The sequence below is a fragment of the Syngnathus floridae genome, unplaced genomic scaffold, assembly GCF_059516105.1.
Source record: "Syngnathus floridae isolate MCC-2025c unplaced genomic scaffold, RoL_Sflo_1.0 HiC_scaffold_71, whole genome shotgun sequence".
Lineage (NCBI taxonomy): Eukaryota > Metazoa > Chordata > Actinopteri > Syngnathiformes > Syngnathidae > Syngnathus > Syngnathus floridae.
In genome coordinates this window covers 43,206-58,030 of record NW_028284100.1, presented here as the reverse complement: position 1 = coordinate 58,030, position 14,825 = coordinate 43,206, and the positions used below count along the sequence as shown (strand labels likewise).

The 14,825-nt window shown below is 51.8% G+C and overlaps 1 protein-coding gene and 1 long non-coding RNA gene across 8 annotated transcripts in view; both read left to right on the top strand.

Annotated features, from left to right (window-relative positions):
* The window catches only part of LOC148377973 (uncharacterized), a 78,918-nt gene that overhangs the window by 27,437 nt on the left and 36,656 nt on the right, over nt 1-14,825 (top strand). Inside the window, exons 5-8 of one of the 7 annotated variants that reach the window (XR_015856270.1) lie at nt 5,329-5,358; nt 5,549-5,716; nt 5,829-5,905; nt 6,373-6,622. The exons of the other annotated variants lie outside the window; for them this stretch is intronic. The gene's annotated coding sequence lies outside the window, so the exon portion shown is untranslated. Of the gene's footprint in view, nt 1-5,328; nt 5,359-5,548; nt 5,717-5,828; nt 5,906-6,372; nt 6,623-14,825 lie in introns of those variants that run through there. 7 annotated transcript variants of the gene reach the window in all.
* Nucleotides 11,283-12,199, top strand: LOC148377976 (uncharacterized). Its single transcript, XR_015856273.1, has 4 exons — nt 11,283-11,544; nt 11,629-11,699; nt 11,836-11,940; nt 12,085-12,199. It is a non-coding gene; the product is annotated as an uncharacterized LOC148377976 (long non-coding RNA).

The following is a 14,825-nucleotide window of genomic DNA, read 5'->3' as shown; positions in this document are numbered from 1 at the left end:
AACAACGCGATACCGCATTGAGAAACACGATACCGCACTGAACAACACGATACCGCACTGAACAACACCATGCCGCACTGAACACCATGCCACACTGAACAACACCATCCCGCACTGAACACCATGCCGCACTAAACAACACCATGCCGCACTGAACAACACCATGCCTCACTGAACGACACCATGCCGCACTGAAAGACACCATGCCGCACTGAACGACACCATGCCGCACTGAAAGACACCATCCCGCACTGAACACCATGCCGCACTGAACAACACCATCCTGCACTGAACAACACCATCCCGCACTGAACAACACCATGCCGCACTGAACAACATTATGCCGCACTGAACATTATGCCGCACTGAACAACACCATGCCGCACTGAACAACACCATGCCGCACTGAACAACATTATGCCGCACTGAACAACACCATGCCGCACTGAACAACACCATGCCGCACTGAACAACACCATGCCGCACTGAACAACATTATGCCGCACTGAACAACACCATGCCGCACTGAACAACACCATCCTGCACTGAACAACACCATTCCGCATTGAACACCATGCCGCACTGAACAACACCATCCCGCACTGAACAACACCATCCCGCACTGAACAACACCATGCCGCATTGAACAACATTATGCCGCACTGAACAACATTATGCCGCACTGAACAACACCATGCCGCACTGAACAACACCATGCCGCACTGAACAACACCATGCCGCACTGAACAACATTATAACGCACTGAACAACACCATCCCGCACTGAACAACACCATGCCGCACTAAACAACATTATGCCGCACTGAACAACATTATGCCGAAATGAACAACACCATGCCGCACTGAACAACACCATGCCGCACTGAACAACACCATCCTGCACTGAACAACACCATCCCGCACTGAACAACACCATGCCGCACTGAACAACACCATGCCGCACTGAACAACACCATGCCGCAATGAACAACACCATCCCGCACTGAACAACATTATGCCGCACTGAACAACATTATGCCGCACTGAACAACACCATGCCGCACTGAACAACACCATGCCGCACTGAACAACACCATCCTGCACTGAACAACACCATCCCGCACTGAACAACACCATGCCGCACTGAACAACATTATGGCGCACTGAACAACATTATGCCGCACTGAACAACACCATGCCGCACTGAACAACACCATGCCGCACTGAACAACACCATCCCGCACTGAACAACACCATCCCGCATTGAACAACACCATCCTGCACTGAACAACACCATGCCGCACTGAACAACACCATGCCGCACTGAACAACACCATTCCGCACTGAACAACACCATGCCGCACTGAACAACACCATCCCGCACTGAACAACACCATCCCGCACTGAACAACACCATGCCGCACTGAACAACACCATCCTGCACTGAACAACACCATCCTGCACTGAACAACACCATGCCGCACTGAACAACACCATGCCGCACTGAACAACACCATGCCGCACTGAACAACACCATGCCGCACTGAACAACATTATGCCGCACTGAACAACATTATGTCGCACTGAACAACACCATGCCGCACTGAACAACACCATGCCGCACTGAACAACATTATGCCGCACTGAAAAACACCATGCCGCACTGAACAACACCATCCCGCACTGAACAACACCATGCCGCATTGAACAACACCATGCCGCACTGAACAACACCATGCTGCACTGAACAACATTATGCTGCACTGAACAACACGATCCTGCATTGAACAACACCATGCCGCACTGAACAACACCATCCTGCACTGAACAACACCATCCTGCACTGAACAACACCACCCCGCACTGAACAACACGATCCCGCATTGAACACCATCCCGCACTGAACAACACCATGCCGCACTGAACAACACCATTCCGCACTGAACAACACCATGCCGCACTGAACAACACCATGCCGCACTGAACAACACCATGCCGCACTGAACAACACCATGCCGCACTGAACAACATTATGCCGCACTGAACAACACCATGCCGCACTGAACAACACCATCCCGCACTGAACAACACCATGCCGCATTGAACAACACCATGCCGCACTGAACAACACCATCCTGCACTGAACAACACCATCCCGCACTAAACAACACCATGCCGCACTGAACAACATTATGGCGCACTGGACAACATTATGCCGCACTGAACAACACCATGCCGCACTGAACAACACCATGCCGCACTGAACAACACCATGCCGCACTGAACAACACCATGCCGCACTGAACAACATTATGCCGCACTGAACAACACCATGCCGCACTGAACAACACCATGCCGCACTGAACAACACGATCCCGCATTGAACAACACCATCCTGCACTGAACAACACCATGCCGCACTGAACAACACCATGCCGCACTGAACAACACCATTCCGCACTGAACAACACCATGCCGCACTGAACGACACCATCCTGCACTGAACAACACCATCCCGCACTGAACAACACCATGCCGCATTAAACAACACCATGCCGCACTGAACAACACCATCCTGCACTGAACAACACCATGCCGCACTGAACAACACCATGCCGCACTGAACAACACCATGCCGCACTGAACAACATTATGCCGCACTGAACAACATTATGCCGCACTGAACAACATTATGCCGCACTGAAAAACACCATGCCGCACTGAACAACACCATCCCGCACTGAACAACACCATGCCGCATTGAACAAAACCATGCCGCACTGAACAACACCATGCTGCACTGAACAACATTATGCTGCACTGAACAACACGATCCTGCATTGAACAACACCATGCCGCACTGAACAACACCATCCTGCACTGAACAACACCATCCTGCACTGAACAACACCACCCCGCACTGAACAACACGATCCCGCATTGAACAACACCATCCCGCACTGAACAACACCATGCCGCACTGAACAACACCATTCCGCACTGAACAACACCATGCCGCACTGAACAACACCATGCCGCACTGAACAACACCATGCCGCACTGAACAACACCATGCCGCACTGAACAACATTATGCCGCACTGAACAACACCATGCCGCACTGAACAACACCATCCCGCACTGAACAACACCATGCCGCATTGAACAACACCATGCCGCACTGAACAACACCATCCTGCACTGAACAACACCATCCCGCACTAAACAACACCATGCCGCACTGAACAACATTACGGCGCACTGGACAACATTATGCCGCACTGAACAACACCATGCCGCACTGAACAACACCATGCCGCACTGAACAACACCATGCCGCACTGAACAACACCATGCCGCACTGAACAACATTATGCCGCACTGAACAACACCATGCCGCACTGAACAACACCATGCCGCACTGAACAACACGATCCCGCATTGAACAACACCATCCTGCACTGAACAACACCATGCCGCACTGAACAACACCATGCCGCACTGAACAACACCATTCCGCACTGAACAACACCATGCCGCACTGAACAACACCATCCTGCACTGAACAACACCATTCCGCACTGAACAACACCATGCCGCATTGAACAACACCATGCCGCACTGAACAACACCATCCTGCACTGAACAACACCATGCCGCACTGAACAACACCATGCCGCACTGAACAACACCATGCCGCACTGAACAACATTATGCCGCACTGAACAACATTATGCCGCACTAAACAACATTATGTTGCACTGAACAACACCATGCCGCACTGAACAACACCATGCTGCACTGAACAACATTATGCCGCACTGAACAACACGATCCCGCATTGAACAACACCATCCCGCAGTGAACAACACCATGCCGCATTGAACAACACCATGCCGCACTGAACAACACCATGCTGCACTGAACAACATTATGCTGCACTGAACAACACGATCCTGCATTGAACAACACCATGCCGCACTGAACAACACCATCCTGCACTGAACAACACCTTTCCACACTGAACAACACCATGCCGCACTGAACAACATTATGCCGCACTGAACAACACCATGCCGCACTGAACAACACCATGCCGCACTGAACAACACCATGCCGCACTGAACAACACCATGCCGCAATGAACAACACCATCCCGCACTGAACAACACCATGCCGCATTGAACAACACCATGCCGCACTGAACAACACCATCCCGCACTGAACAACACCACCCCGCACTGAACAACACGATCCCGCATTGAACAACACCATCCCGGACTGAACAACACCATGCCGCACTGAACAACACCATTCCGCACTGAACAACACCATGCCGCACTGAACAACACCATGCCGCACTGAACAACACCATGCCGCACTGAACAACACCATGCCGCACTGAACAACACCATGCCGCAATGAACAACACCATCCCGCACTGAACAACACCATGCCGCATTGAACAACACCATGCCGCACTGAACAACACCATCCCGCACTGAACAACACCACCCCGCACTGAACAACACGATCCCGCATTGAACAACACCATCCCGGACTGAACAACACCATGCCGCACTGAACAACACCATTCCGCACTGAACAACACCATGCCGCACTGAACAACACCATGCCGCACTGAACAACACCATGCCGCACTGAACAACACCATGCCGCACTGAACAACATTATGCCGCACTGAACAACACCATGCCGCACTGAACAACACCATCCCGCACTGAACAACACCATGCCGCATTGAACAACACCATGCCGCACTGAACAACACCATCCTGCACTGAACAACACCATCCCGCACTGAACAACACCATGCCGCACTGAACAACATTATGGCGCACTGAACAACATTATGCCGCACTGAACAACACCATGCCGCACTGAACAACACCATGCCGCACTGAACAACACCATGCCGCACTGAACAACATTATGCCGCACTGAACAACATTATGCCGCACTGAACAACACCATGCCGCACTGAACAACACCATGCCGCACTGAACAACACCATGCCGCACTGAACAACACGACGTCGCACTGAACAACACAACGCCGCACAGAACAACACGACGCCGCACAGAATAACACAATACCGCACAGAACAACACAAAACCGCACAAACAGTTTTAGATAATATTACGTCGCAGTCATGTGACGCGGACATGACGTCAATAGGCGGAACTCACGGCAAAATTATAATCCGTGGGCGTGGCTTGCAACAGGAAGTAGGAAAGCGGCAGTTCTGGCAAACAAGACACAGCTGTTAGTAACACGATGACTAACAAGGCAAATATTTTTGTTTTCAGCTTGCAACTTGACCGTCTAGAGCGTACAAGGTAATTACAACTGTTTTTTTTTAGCCCTGAAAAGCAAGGGAGTGTGGCGTTTGGGAGGAATGTCGAACTCGGCGTCTGCTTCCAGCCACAGACGCCAAATTTCGACGATTATTTCGACTGGTCAACGGTTGTAAATTATTGCGTTGACTAAAAACTTTATTTAACTCTACTCTTAACTTTGCCGTTTCAGATATGCGGGTATTACACCGCGGAAATGACGTCAATAGGCTGAACTCTCGCCAAAATTCAAATCTGTGGGCGCAATGGCCTTGAGCGAGACACCGGATACAAACACGACGATTATCAACAGAAATATCTTTATTTTCCGCTTGCAAGTGGACCGTCTAGAGCGTACACGGTAAGTACAACTCATTGTGTTTAAAAAGATTTACGTTTGTGTAGTTTGCGTTGCGTTGTATCTGTGAATGTTGGTTGAGGCTAAATGTTAATGTTTAATTTCATTCCTTTAGGTTCCACGGTGTTTGTTGGCTGTATGTTTTCCACTGCAAGAAGAGGCTCGTATCATTGACCAGCAGGAGCTACAATGGTGAGTACCCCTTTCGTCTTCCATTTATGTTAAACACTTCCTATTTCATGTCTAACAGTACTCGATTTAACAAATAACCATAAATAAATACAGTGTGGGCAGTCACGTTAACATATGTGATTATCCTGCCTAATATGTTTATCACAAATATGTCACTAATCACTAATATGTTTATTTGTTTATCACAACACCTTTGGACCTTCAGCAATCGATTATTTACCTTCATCTACATAGAGACAGAACGATGGTGTCTTAAACATCTCATTCATTTCACCAAATAACTTCACGCAGGTGGATAACGGCCGTCTCGGTCACGCTATGTTGCGTGATGCAGTTTTGAAGAACCAAATGCATTTATTCAATGAATAAGTCAAGCTAGTTCTATGTTTATGATGTTGTAAGTTACGGTACCGATTGAAGTTGAGTTCGAAGCCAGTGGAAAACAGCGCTGCGTTTGTGCTCTCCAGGTACAAATGTTGTGATCTCTGACTGACGACCGGGCGAGACTCGAGTAAGAGATGTCCAAACGAGCTCCGGCAGGGCGGGCCAAGGCGGAGCGAACGGACGCCCTTCAGGCCGCCAATGACGAGCTGAGAACCAAACTGATGGACGTCCAGTTAGAACTTCAGCAGGAGAAGAACAAGGTGAAAACCTCAACAGACAGACACTGCCTGCCTCCCTGCCTGCCTCCCTGCCTGCCTCCCTGCCTGCCTCCCTGCCTGCCTCCCTCCCTCCCAGTTTTCCCGATGTAGATTAGACATGCGTGTGCCATTACTGTGTCAGCCTACATCAACAAATGCACCGAGGACGTCAGCACCACTAAGAATATCATCACCCGGGGCAACCAACGACCCTGGATGACTGAGGAGGTACGTCAAACGCTACGAGCGCGGAACTCTGCCTTCAAGTCTGGCGACAAGGAGACACTGAGGACAGCGAGAGCCAACTTGAACCGTGCCATCAGGATAGCGAAGCGAGACCGCAGTCGAAAATTTCAGGATCGTTTCCACGACGTCAAAAACATCAGGAGTATGTGGCAAGGCATACGGGCGATTACAGACTACAACTCACCCTCCCCCCCCCCGGTGGGTGTAGTTGATGCTGACTTTCTAAATGGTCTAAATAACTTCTTTGGGAGGTTCGAGGCACTAAACGACACTCCAGCAGTTAAAACTGTCCCCCATCAGGAAGAGGAGGTACTCTGCCTTGACTCCGCCGATGTGTTGAAGACCCTGAGGAGAGTCAACCCCTGTAAGGCCCCTGGCCCCGACAATATTCCTGGGCGTGTGTTCAGGGAATGTGCAAGTCATCTGGCTGGGGTCATCACAGACATTTTTAACACCTCGCTGGGCCAAGCCACAGTGCCGGCGTGCTTTAAGACTGCCTCCATCATTCCGGTGCCGAAGAAACCTCAAATCACCTCATTTAATGATTACCGGCCTGTTGCACTGACTCCGGTTATGATGAAGTGCTTCGAAAGGCTGCTTAAAGGTCACATCGTTTCCAGACTCCCCCTATTATTTGACCCGTTCCAGTTTGCCGACCGGCAAAACCGCTCCACTCAGGACGCCATCTCCTCCGTTCTTCACCTGAGCCTGGCTCACCTGGAGGAGAAGAACACCCATGTGCGGAGGCTGTTCCTGGACTTCAGCTCAGCGTTTAACACCATCATCCCACAGCATCTGGTAGGAAAATTGGAACACCTGGGCTTCAACACCCCCCTTCGCAACTGGCTGCTAGACTTCCTCACCAACAGACCTCAGTCAGTCCGGGTCGGACAGAACACCTCTGATGTCATCACCCTCAGCACAGGCTCCCTTCAGGGCTGCGTCCTGAGCCCCCTGCTGTGCACCCTGATGACACACGACTGCGTCCTCAGGTTCACCACCAATCACATCGTGAAGTCAGCAGACGACACAACGGTGGTGGGGCTCATCAGAGACAACAACGACCTGGACTACAGAGAGGAGGTGGAGCAGCTGGTGGGCTGGTGCAGAGAAAACAGCCTGATCCTGAATGAGGAGAAGATGAAGGAGATCATCGTCGACTTCAGGAAAAAACAGCCTCACCACGCTCCACTGATCATCAACAGCTCAGCTGTGGAGGTGGTCAGCACCACCAAATTCCTGGGGGTCCACATCACAGAAGACCTCACCTGGACTATGAACACTACGGCACTGGTCAAGAGGGCACAGAAGCGCTTGTACTTCCTGCGGAGGATGAGGAGAGCCCACCTGCCCCCACCCATCATGAGGACGTTCTACAGGAGCACCATAGAGAGCATTCTGACAAGCTGTCTCTCTGTGTGGTGTGGAGGCTGCACCGCCTCCGATTGGAAGAACGTGAGGAGAGTGGTGAGGACAGCAGAGAGGATCATAGGGGCTCCTCTTCCCTCCATTCAGGACATTTCATCTCAGCGCTGCATGTCCCGTGCCCGTAACATCATCAATGACCCATCACACCCCCACCATGGACTGTTCTCCCTGCTGCCCTCTGGGAAGAGGTTTGCAGCATCCGCTGCAGGTCCACCAGGTTCTGCAACAGCTTTTTCCCTGCTGTCATCAGACTGTTGAACACTAGAACTGTTGAGCTCTAAACTGAACTCTGCATCACACATTCACAGAACTGTACTTTATGACACTACGGACCTCTATCTTGCACTATCTCGCACTACCAACTTTACTGAACTTGTATAAACCCTTTAAATAGAAGTTTAATACATGGTTTAGCATTCCTCTGCACACTCTTGAATACTGTTTTGCCTACTTGCACTATTGCATAATTATCACTGCTGCACTTTATACTTATTTTTAATATATATATATATATATATATAGTATATATGTATATATATATATTTTCATAGGATATGTTACTTCTATTCAACTGCAATATCACTACTTTGTTGTAAGACGTATGCAACGGAATTTCGTTTTGTATGCACCATGTGCAGACAAGATGACAATAAAGTTTGTCTAAGTCTAAGTCATGTCAGGTCAGCTGTCTGGAGAGAGAGAGAAGTCAGGACCTGCGGGCGGAGCACCACCGTGCCACCGCCGCCATGACGGAACTCAAAAGCAAACTCCATGAGGAGAAGCAGAAAGAGTTAGCCATTACCAGGGAGACATTACTGCGGCAGCATGAAATGGAGCTGATGAGAGTGATCAAAATCAAAGATGGAGAGATCCAGCGACTGAATGCCTTGGTCCTCAGCCTGAGGGACGGCTCCATGGACAAGGTGATCCGCTCTATCCGTGTCTGACTATCCGCACGCCACGTCGGGCTTCGATGCGGCCGCTACCGTATTGTGTAGCTTGTCCCCAGTAAGCGTCGCGGCGCTCCGTTGCGGTCTCAACGGCCCGGTGTGGCGCAATGTCTGCTCAGGTGAGGAGGGGGGGCGCTTTGCTGGCGGAGGTGGAGGAGACGCGGCGGTGTCGGGAGACCGAGCGGTGTCGCCTCCACCAGGAGCGCGGAAGAAGCCCTGGCAGCGGCCCAGCAGGCCTGGCAGTCCCGAGCGGCCGAGCTCCGATCGGCTCATCACCAGCATCGGGAGGAGCTGAGCCGAACCAAGAGAGACTGCGAGAGGGAGATCCGCCGACTGGTAGGACTGATCAGATGCGCGGTGCGTGGCTATGTTCCCAATTTCGTTGTATACCTGCAGTGCAATGACACCTAAGGCATTCTATTCTATTCTATTTCACAAGAAGAAAATGTCCGGTTGCTCGCTTCGCTTTTGTCACAGCAAAGGTGTTCTAGTCGATTCCAGAAAAAAATTGGCCGGTTGCTCTCTTTGTTTTTGTCACAATTCTGGCAAATGAGTTTGCCCGCCTGCCTGAGCGCTCCCCGTTTGTACATCCAGACGGATGAGATCAAGCTGAAAGACAGAGCGGTTAGTGTTTTGGATGAAGCCCTGGGGCCGGCCACGTCCACCGCCTTCAGCTGCAGACTCAGGCTGCCGAGCAGCAGATCGCTGCCCTGAGGGATTCCCAAAGGGCGGGCCTAAACTACCCTGGAAGTGGGGTCAACGCCGCTACTAGCAATCCTCTTCATTGCGTAAGCCACCTCATCACACACTTGCAGTACGCATGACTTAGTTCGTTGCTGGAGGAAGGTAGCACAAAAACAGTTTTGAACTTTGAACGAGTGCTTGTGTGTGTGTGTTGCGGGGCGTTTTCAGTCTCAGGAGGATCGGGACACGCGACGGTTTCATCTGAAAATCGCTGAGCTCAGCGCAGTCATCAGGAAACTGGAGGATCGAAACGCCCTGCTTTCTGAAGAGCGCAATGAACTGGTAATTTATTGACGGCACGCTTGAAGGTTTGCGCTACGTTTGATGCGCGCCATCCAGCGAGGCACCCATTGCGCTTGCTTATTAGTTGAGCGGCGCGGCGAGTCGGTTGCCTGGTAGATGTCTTTTATTGGGAGCCAAAGCCACGATTCCGTTCAAACCGATGCAAAAGGAATGGATACGTTCTGGCCCGCGTGTTGTGCGTCTTTCACATCCCGCACTTCATGCTTGCAGCTAAAGCGACTGAGAGAAACAGAAAGCCAGTTTCTGCCACTCCTGTACAAAAACAAACGCCTGAGCAGGAAGAATGAAGAACTCTCGCTGGTGCTGTGTCGCCTTGAAAACAAAGTGCGCTTTGTCACCCAGGAGAACGAGGAGATGGCAAGCTTGGTAAGTCGACGCGGACAACGGCGGCGTGCCAACAGAGTCCACTGCATTTGTGTTCCACAGAGAAGGCCTAGTTCGCTCAATGACCTGGACCGCGGTTGCGGCCAGCAGGACGGTGAAATGGAGTTCCTTCAAGTTGTGGAGCAGCGGCACATCATCGACGACTTGTCCAAGGTCTTCAGGCAGGCGACTCGGTGCACGTACGGCAGCGCCGCGCTCGCTCGCTGTCGCCAGGAAACCTTTTCCGTCCAAAGCTTGGCCGGCGGCCGCCATCCAAAAAATTGGCCCCTTAAATTCCGACCTTTCAAGCAGGAGCATTGTGCGCACGCGTTTGAACACGCTTTAGACTTGTTTTGCCGTTTTCAGCAGCTCAAAGCTCCCGTTTTGTCAGCGCCTTTGCCACTCGCTGTGCGCTGAAAACGACGGACTTGCCCGGCTGCTCAGCCCGTCAACCATGAGCCGCGAGCGCGACGTCATTGTCCGTAGGCAGCTAGTGGCAAAATGCACCCTGTTAGAGTTGCGCTCGCTCCAACTTATTTTGCAAGAACCACACGGGAGACAAGTAAGTTCTTTTGGACACCTGCAGGTGGAGAGTCCATCCGTTGTACGAATGAAGTCTGACTCTCGGCTCCTGCACGAGCATTTTAATTAAGAGAAACAGGGTGGGTGTAAGAGTGGATTGAATAGAGGAAGCCCTTGACCTCTAGTCAAAACATAGCAAGGGGTGTTTTACGACTTTGTGTAGGAAGGGATAAGCGATAGGGATAAATAAGGGATAAATAATATTATTTATTACAGGTCGCAGTCAAAGTCAAAGCAACACAATGATACGATAAAGATAATCTGGAAAACCCTGACACACCCTGTAGTTGTCACTTTTGGAAAAGACGAGCGTCCCTCCAATCATCGCCGGTGACGTGTTTTTCAGGCTCTGGAGACAGGAGCTCATGTCAGAAATGTCATTGTGAGTCGCGTTTGTTTCTGCGCCGGAGCCGTTCGTTCCCTTTGCATCCAAAGAATCTCAAAGGCGGATTATTTGTGTCGACAGGAGAGAGATTTGCTGCTACGATACCGACGTCGAGAATCTCTGAGGAGGAACAAAGCGTGAGGTCCTGCAAGGTGAGTCTGTTTGTTTGCGGCTGCTTGGTGTTGCGCAAGATGAAATGGCCTTTTTCTCGCTATCGTTCCTCTCGTCGATTCATCGTGAGGTGTCGCTTCAGTTTGTTCAGAGAGATGTTTGCTTCCGCGCCCGCAGGTCATCGAAACATTTTACGGCTACGACGAAGACGTGTTGGTGGACTCGGACGGATCGTCCTTGTCTTTTCACACCGACAGAACCCCCGACACGGAACCCGAAGAGGTAGCCCGCCATTTCTGCCAGCGTATTGGCACCAAACATTCCTCTTCAGCCTGGAATCGGACTCGTCTTTGCGTCGCGGGTGCTTTGTCGCCGGTCTGACTGATTCTGGTACTAGTGCTGTGTTGCATTGGTGTGTGCATGAAGAGGCGGAGCTTCGCTACCGCCAGCTGACGCAAGAATATCAAGCGCTGCAACGAGCCTACGCTCTGCTAGCCCAGACCAGCGAAAGGGGACTACGACGCCGAGAAGGAGATCAAGGTGGCGCCCCTTCCCGCAACCCCCGGCCGGGTCGCAGCCTCCCCGTTCTCACCCAGCCTCGGGTGTTCTCTGGTCTGAAAGGAGGAGGAGGAGCCTCCCTCCTCCTCCTTTCAGACCAGAGAAAAGCTGATGGTAGAAATGGGTCACTATCAAAGCAGAGTAGCAGATCTGGAGTCAGCGCTGAAGCAACAAGGACAGGTAAGCTCATCAATGAGCACACCTTTTTCTCAGACAAAATAGCTACATTCTTCAGTCACTCATCCGTCTGGCATTACTGGACCAACCCCCCCCCCCCCCCCCCCCCGAACGTGGCTGGGAAAATGCGGAGAAAAGCAAATGTCATTTTCCAGTCAACCAAAGAATTTGTGGATGAAAATGACACAACATTCCAAAGCTGTCCACGCGTTTGTCTCTTCTAGAATGTCAAGTGGGTGGAGGAGAAGCAGCTGCTGCGTCAGAGCAATCAGCAGTTGGCCGAAAAGGTGACGGAAAGAAAGGCGCTGGGCGGAGTCGCTTGGCGTCACACCTGTCGGGAAGCCCCGCAGATGAGGTCTGACTGTCTTTTCAGGTCAGGCGGATGGAGGCGGAAGAAGCGCGTCTGAAAGAGCACATCCAGGATATCCGAGACCAAAACGAACTGCTTGAGTTCCGCATCCTGGAGCTGGAGGTGGGAAGACTCGCACAAGCGTGTTGAGGCCAGAGATGTGACGGACGGACGGACGGACGGACGGATGCATGCCTCTGCCTTTCAGGAGAGGGAGTGGCGCTCCCCCGTCTTGAAGTTTCTGCAAGTCCGTTTCCCAGACGGCCTCAGCCCTTTGCAGATCTACTGCGAGGCCGAGGGCGTGAGCGTACGTAAGGCGTCCCTCGCAACCCTAACCTTAACCCGAGGTCCCAGAACACCTTACATTGCTCCTTGCGCCTTTCCCCCGGACATCGTCATCAGTGATCTGATGAAGAAGCTGGACATCCTGGGCTATAACGCCGTAAGTGTATGTCGAACTCCTTATGTTCGCACTCCACGAGACTCGGCGGCTCAAATGTGACTTTTGGAAGGCTTTGCGCTGAAAGAAGCTTGTTGACGCTGTGCCTTTGGGCTCTTGCAGAATCTCACCAACGAGGAGCAGGTGGTCGTGATTCACGCCAGGACCCTTCTCACCCTAGCCGAGAAGGTAACGCGCACGTCCACGCACGCTCTCGCATTCTGCTTATGTGACAGCAGCCTTTCCTCAGTGGTTAGAATACATCAAAGTGACCAAGTCAGCACTTCAACAGAAGATGTTGGACATTGAAAGTGAGAAGGTAGACAGACACGCGACATCAGCCAAGGGGAACTCCGGCAATGTGCCCCAACAATTCTGACCTTGAGCTGTGCTAGGATATGTTCTGCAAGCAGAAGGGCTACCTGGATGAAGAGTTGGACTTCAGGAAGTGTTCCATGGACCAGGCTCATAAGGTAAGCCGCCCTCAAATCTCCCGCCGGACCACTGATGGACGAGGATTGCGGCCCAGAGGATCCTGGAGCTGGAGGCCATGTTGTACGAGGCGCTACCGCAGCGGGACTGCCCCGCCACGGACGGCGAAAAAGCCAGCCACGCTGGCGTGAATGACGTGCTGACGGCGGATCAGAGAGAAGAGCTTAGGAGCGCCGTGGACCAATGGAAGCGAGCCCTGATGTGCGAGTTGAGGGAGCGCGACGCTTGCATCCTCCAAGAGAGAATGGATCTGCTGCACAGCGCGCAACAGGTAAGGGCCCAAAGCCAGCCCGGCACTTACTTGCACGCTTACTGGCTTTTGAATGCCACTTTCCATTTGTCCGTCCTAGAGGAACAAAGAGCTGAAAGAATTCATCGAAGCTCAGAAGAGACAAATCAAACAATTGGAGGAGAAGTTTCTGTTTCTCTTTCTATTCTTCTCCTTGGCCTTCATTCTGTGGCCCTAACACCAGCTGGTGAGTGAGCTCCAGCGGCACCGCACTCGACACCTCCGATACACTGCCAGCCGGTCTCAGACGTTGGCAGACGCTCCGATGCCAACGTATACCCCCCGCCACGGTGACAGAGGCACCGCGTCACACCGGCGCTCATCCAATCAGAAGGCAGGAAAAGCAAATTCACATGCAGGGCACTTTTGAACCAGAAGAGAGCGCCACAAAAAACGGTTGTTGCCCCAAACGCGCACTAAAAAGGGTCAGAATAACAAGAGTCCCACTGGCCAGCCGGGGCCACCCGTCCAGCTGTTTCTTCAGGGGGGAAAAAAATTGGAGTCACCGGTGAGTACATTTTGCATTTAGCTCTGCTTTTCTGCTTCTGTCTTCAAGTGTGTGGCATCCTGCGATCAAAGAGTCAGCCAACCCCAAAGCGGTTGACCTCAACGTCCCACCACCATGCCTACCAGAGCAGGTGACGTGATGCTTTGGACATCCTTCCGTCTCAGATGCCCAAAAGTACTCTTTGCCACATCTGCGGCAATACGGTGTCTTTTCAAAGGTGCAAATAAATCCAGCGTGGGCGGAACACGCACGTCTTCGGTTTTTCCCGCTTTGTTTGTGTGACAGCTGTTGTGAAAATTTTATACAAATAAAGTTGTATAGTACAGGTTTGGCCAAGCCGCAACTCCCGAACCGC